Raw genomic sequence first — 6,838 nt, 5'->3', positions numbered from 1 at the left:
CGCCACCTTTTCCATTTTATAAGGTATGGTAAGGAGAGGTCCAAGAGCCGGGTGCCGAGCCCTGAGGGTATTTTCATTGAGCCTTCTTTTTACAGTGCTGGGGGAAATAAAACATTTCGGACTTGGCTTATCTTATTTCTTATATCATTTCCAGTAGTCCTGCAGCTTTTTAAAGCCTGATGATGGATGAATCTATCATCTCCCTCTCCGTGAGCCTAGGTCTACCCAGTAGGCCTTCTAGTGTGAAGCCTTGTTTTTCTGAAGCGCCGAAGAACCCTTTACTACAGAGTGACTAGCATTCAGTCTTCTAAGCCTTCTTTTTAAAAAAAGCTTTAAAAATTAAAACAAATGTTTGTGTTTGAAAAAATGTTTAATTTGGTTGAATAAATGGTTAATTTGGTTGAACAAAAAATGGGTAATTTGATTTAAACCAGGTTTAATTTGACGGGAAAATGCAATAAGTTTATGAACTTATTAATGATTTATTTAAAAGAAATAGCGATAATTTATTTCAATTTAGACCTTCACCTTCACACATAGGTGTGGAGGGTAGTAAAAAGGCAGACGCAAGCCCGGGACTTCTCAACCTCCGGACATAATTAAAAGAAGGGGGCAGCTTCAATGGGCCGGATCGACAGAGAAGCTCTCGCGTATCAAGAGTACCCGCGATGTGTCCGGTATGCCGAGAGAGGTTGCTCGATGTGTTACACCTAATTGAAGGGTGCAATTCGTTGGCCCGATACAGAGAGCGCGCAGGAATGCCACCCGATTTGAGAATTGTGCTTGAGCTCGGCAGCAAGTGTTTGGGTCCTCTATTCCGATTCTTGGTGGTAAACGGGTTGTTCTATTGAATATGGTAGTAATAGTTGCGTATACTTTGTTTAGTTGAGAGTCAATATTTATTAGGGCTAATGTATGATGTGAGAGGATCGATCGGGTGGGAATAACGAGTACTCCATCATCCTAATTGAATGATGGTATGTAAGAAGGAGTGAATGTATTTATGAATGAATGTGAGTACCAATGGTTTTGAACGGCATACGTTGAACTCAATTGACCTAGGTTTTGACATCACCACTCTCTCCGGAACTCAATCTCGGTGGCTGGACGGATAAGGCTGTGGTCTCCCAGCAACCGGGGTGGGTATTCTCGCGTCTGCTGGCAGTTTACTGTAAATAGCAAAAGCCGGATTTGCCGGTGGACTACGAGAAGCCAATAGATTCAACTCGGCGCTTGTTTGTATAACTCGTAAGTTAATGTGCTTCGAAGTACGATAGCTGAAGTGGTTAGAGCTGCGGCGTATTGAGCCGAAGATCATGGGTTCGAATCCCGCTCGTGACACTAATTTTTCATCTCAAACAAAAACCTTAGGTAAAAAGAATAATTAACTGGTTTTTAAAAAGAATCATTTTTATGTCATTTTTATGCTTAACCTTGTTTTGATTTATCGTTATAATTTCTGTTATCGCCCGTAGAGGTACCTTTTCAACTGTAAGGTCGTTACGATGTGAGTGCATGTCACAACGCTATTTTCGATTTCAGAGCAAAACCAAAGGCAAACAATTAGATCACGCGGGCCAAAAGGAAAAACAATTGATCCATTCAAAGGAAATGTTGTGCACGTAGGATGGGTTCAATAAAATCCACTACCTACCTCAACATGACCTTTATTCCAAGGTTGCAATAACCAGTTTTGTGTAATCGGGATCGAGATTACCTTCATTCGTACGATTGGTTATAACTAAATTATTCAATAAATATAAATTGTTGTTAAAATATATATACACATACTGTTAGTATTTTATTTTCATGTTGTTTTTCGTATTACAAATATTAAATGTGCCTGGTTCTACTCAAACAATCATAGTATTTTGCTAGTTGATCTAAATTATTATAAATTTTTGGCTTTTCGTTCCGAAATGTTAATAACAATAAGTATTTTATTGAGGTCAGTGCCAAACAACTCTAGAAAAATAATAAATGATTTATTTAAATGATAAATGATTCACACTTGTTAATCATGCCGGTTTGTTGATTTAGAGATGGTGTGTAGCAAAACATACCTAAAAAGCAACATGCCCGTGAAATTAGCCGGACCCAATAGAGCAGTAAAATCTGTCAGGAAATAATGCCAGTCTTGCATTCTTCAAGAAGGTGGCCATTTTGAATTTTTTGAAATATTTTGTATTTTAATTTTGTATGTTCAATTTTGTTCCAAAGTCTCTGTTGTTTATTTTGTACTACTTTAATTATTTCGTTTAATAGAAATTTCAAAATCTTTATTTTACATTTTAACTGAAAAATGAAATTCTTAGCAACATAATTGATTGAATCAAATACTAAGTTATTGTAGATAAGAATATTAGAAACAAGTAAAAATTTGCTTTCTGTGTGATGTTTATTTTATTTGCTTACAACTATAACAAAAAACAAAAATCTCTTATCGTATTTAATGCTATTTCCATTCCTGTAATCAAATCGGTAGTAGGATTAACATTTTATGACCTAGAGGGACTTACGGATTAAAGTTGTGAAAAGTGGAAGTAACCTGCAAATCTGAAATACAATTGATAAAATAAGACTTTGTTTCAAAAGGGATTTTTAATCCAATTTGCCATGTGTCTATGTGCACAATTCCAATAATTCTAACGTTTAAAATTTAAATTGTAGCAAGAATGCTCTCTGGAGGAGCAGATCAGGACGGTATACCGGCAGACGGTTTTATGATTCTTCCTTCTCGCTCTCCGTTCCAACCGGGACGATCCTCGCCTTCTTGTGCGTTTATTTTTGGTTCGCACTTTTCCTTTTTTTATATTTTGTGAATTCATTTTTTAATTGTATGATCGTAATTTTTTAAAACTTTTATATGCAGGTGCATGCGAGTTGCAAATACACTGATGGCCAAATTTAACGCACCACTCAATTTATTTAGTTTAAAACGACGTCCATTATCTTTATATCATTATCTCAGAAATTTGAAAAGACAAGTTTGAAATGTTTCGATTTCCTCCAGAACTGTAAAAAGAAGGCTTAAAAAACTTAAATTAAAAAGAAGAATTAAAATAACTTCAGGACCTGCCACCTAGCTCGTCGACATCTCCTTACCACAGCTCAGAAAATTGCCAGATTTAAATTCGCACGAGAACATTGGAAGATTAGGGACGAGAGTTGGCCTCAAATTTTCAGATGAGTGTAATTTCTGAGGTGGCATTTACTTCGACGCCCGCACCGAATCGTTGTGCGAGGAAGATCTCTAACTTCACAGAGGTACTTACAAAACATAATCGAAGAATATGTGGTGCCATTGGCTCCCACATCGGAGAGAGATTATTGCTAATGCAGGCTAATGCCAGGGCCCAAAGAGCACGTATTATGGAGTCTAGATTTGCACCCAATCGTTTGACACCAACTTATGCGACGAGTACGACGCAAAACTCAGGTCCGAACAACTTAGAAGAGTTGGAAACGACTGTTTTTGACGCATGGCAACGAGTTACTCAGGATTTTGCCAGAAATCTTTTCGAAGGAATGCAAAGGCTTTAAACGGACGTGATTTATGCCATAGGTGGAAATACTCGGTATTAAAAGGGATTTTTTTTTTAGATCGTTTTTAAGGTGTTTGTTCAGGAACATACAACCATTTCCACATATCATTTTATTACAGCAATATCGATTTCGGGGGCACCAGCCTCCCCTCTTCAGTCTACATAGTAAAAATTGCAAGTTACATATTAAGAAATTTTTTTTCCATATGATTGTAAATAAAACAGTTAAATGGTTAAAGTACTTAAATAGACACCTACCTCGTTACAGTTTTAGAAACGCATAAACAAGAAGGTACATATTTGTTATACCATTATACTGGTTACCCTTATTATTTAAGTTATGACATATTCTTTCACTTCCAAGTGGTGTACATTTAATCTACATTTACAAACATTTTTAACCAGCTACATTAAGTCAGTAATCAGTAATAAAAACAAAGACGAAGCACCAACCATAAAGTATTCAAAGACAACTAACAACGAACACGAAAACCTAAACACAAAAATTGACTTACATTTACTACACAGAAAAAGAAATATGCAAACTGACAAAATGATCTAATAAACTTGGGATAAAGACAGCACTCAGGACAAACAAAATCTCAAGGAAACTACTGGAAATCTACTCGATAGACAAAAACAGTGCTTTTAAATTTTGCTCGTTCTCAATAATATTCTAGATTATCAGGTTACTTCAATCTTTTACAACTTTGTTCCATAAAGTCCCCTATATCTCATAAAAATATTAATCCTTCGTTGATTTGATTACACCACAAAATAGCATGGGATTTCAATGTGGACCTACATCTAATAGATGCCCTATGCAAATAGGAAGAAAATTCTGGGATTTACTGGCTCATGGAAAATCTCAGATCATGACGAAAGATCCAATTACGTAACACAATTAACTCATCATCAACGAAACAAATTCAGTAAAGTAATCAAGTGACGATCAGTATATATTTTGATTGATATGTTAAAATGCCGCTTGAGTCAATGTGTCATCCCAATATTTCGGAAATTTTGCACCATTGAATTATGAAGATAACAAGAGGTCCGTTTGACTTATCAACATAATTCCAAAGCCTTTTTCTACGTTCGTATTCCGTTCAAGTCGTAGTTAAATGAAAATAAAAATACGTTACTATTGCTGATTGTCTTCTCTTTGATTTTCTATGTATCAGGGCAAATTGCGGTCCACCTATGCTCATTTATATTGTCTGAAGTGTGGTTTGGACAAATGTAATGGATAAATGTAAAATCCGCCTTCTGATCTCCAATAATAAAATCCGAGAATATTTGTAAATATTGGATATCTATAGTTGACCCTTTCTATCTTCAACATCCTGTAGTGTCGTAATCTTTGATGGTTTAGCAAGATTTCAGTATAACAGCAATTGGAGATAGTGTTATACTGAATTTTTTAGAGGAAAGTAGTGCTTTCGCTTATGTAACTGTTAACAACTTAACTCTTGAAATATTTCAATTATATAATAAACTTTTATTCAATTATTATGGACTAACTTTTTTAATATTTTATTCACTTTTATCACGCGTTTGAATCTATTTATTGATTGTTACTTTAAATATTAATTAATTTTCCAATAGAGACTCTTCTGGCTAATGAAATTTATGCATTTGTACACGCCGGCAATGCCATTTTATGCTGCAACTTTTCCGTCGTACATAGGAAGTTATTTGTGATGTTTCTTTTTATTTGCAACTATGTGTAGAAGTGTTCGCTTATTGCAGCGGGATTTGGCTACCCTGCCAGAAGCAATTGTTCACCAGTTGACCAAAGTTATAAACCATATACACTGTTTTTTTGTTTGTTTTTTTTCAAAAATTACAAAGTATAACTTTTTTTGTATCAATAACTTTGAAATTATGAATGATCATTGTAAATAGAGATTATACATTTTTGAAACACTAATTCGTTAATTTTATGCAAATATAATTTTAAGAAACACTGTGATATTAATGATTAAATTCCCTGATTTATAATCAATTCAGGATTAGACAGCTGATGATCTTTGGTTATCTTCTCTGTTTATACGATGCCTTCCGGCCAATTGGAAATCTTCTGTTTACCACCATAATCATTTAATTACTATTTAAAATATTTTCGGAAGAATGTGTAGATTTTCTAACAATACGATTCGTCAAAATTTTTTAATAATACAATATCTATGCTTCAATCGAATATAGTTGGGCCGAGCATTTGAAAAAAATATTTTTATTACGAGAAAAATCGTCATCCAATCAAATTGTGGTAAGGGCAGATATTTATGGTAAAGGTGTTTGTAAAATCATTAAAACAGTTTTGAATTTTGTCTTGGATTGATAAAATCGAAATTCTAAAATTGCAAAATTGTTCAATATTTGCGTATTCCGTGTTTATGATCGTTTATATCAGTGTATTCTCGCTTTGTTCTCCTTCATATATAAATGATATTCAAAAATGATAAAACATTTTGGCGTAAAAAGTGAAGAATACCTAAAAACCTTGATTTATGCCTTGCTTATAGGTATAACGTTTAATAAGGTATGTAATATCGATGACGCGTTGAAGACGAAATAATTAACCTTCTTTTCAGTAAAAACAGAACATTACGCACTTCGTGCTGCATATAAAATCGCAAAAAACAAATAAATTAATTGTTTATTTAACTCTATTAACTTTTAGCTTTAGTTTTTCAGTAGTTTTTCACTTTCTAACTTTACTCTGTATTTCTATTTTTATGCAAGTTGAATACTACATTTTATACTAAATATAGTTATTCAAAAATCGTGAAATGCGGTCTGGTGTGATGTAGGTTTCAGAAAAACATTTTCTTTATCGTGCCAACGTTTCTATCTTTTCTAGTTGATAGTGATCGACCTCCGTAGTTTAAATTGATGTATTGGATCTTCTTGAGGTCATTTTACAGGTGAATAAAAAACATCACTATTGGGTTTCACCAAGCTTTCGGCGAATTGTAACGCCATCTTCAGGGCCTAATTTATTGAAAACAAATTTATATTAACAGGATTACATAAAACATCATATACTCATACGTTATAAGAATAAAATTACGTACTTCACCCAGTTTTTTAAGACAATTTATGGAAACATTGGAATTTACAGCAATGAATGGATACTTTAAATTTGAGGATGAGATTTACAAACAAAAGGATGGTGTGGCCATGGGTGGAGTGTTGTCTCCTGTCCTGGCCGACCTGGTTATGACCGACCTTTTGGAGTGGGTTCTGTTACAATTGCCGTTTGAAGTTAAATTATTATTAAAATATGT

This window comes from Cimex lectularius, unplaced genomic scaffold (genome assembly GCF_000648675.2).
Source record: "Cimex lectularius strain Harlan isolate CLEC.00 unplaced genomic scaffold, Clec_2.1 scaffold32, whole genome shotgun sequence".
Taxonomy (NCBI): Eukaryota; Metazoa; Arthropoda; class Insecta; order Hemiptera; family Cimicidae; genus Cimex; species Cimex lectularius.
This window is presented reverse-complemented; position numbering follows the sequence as displayed.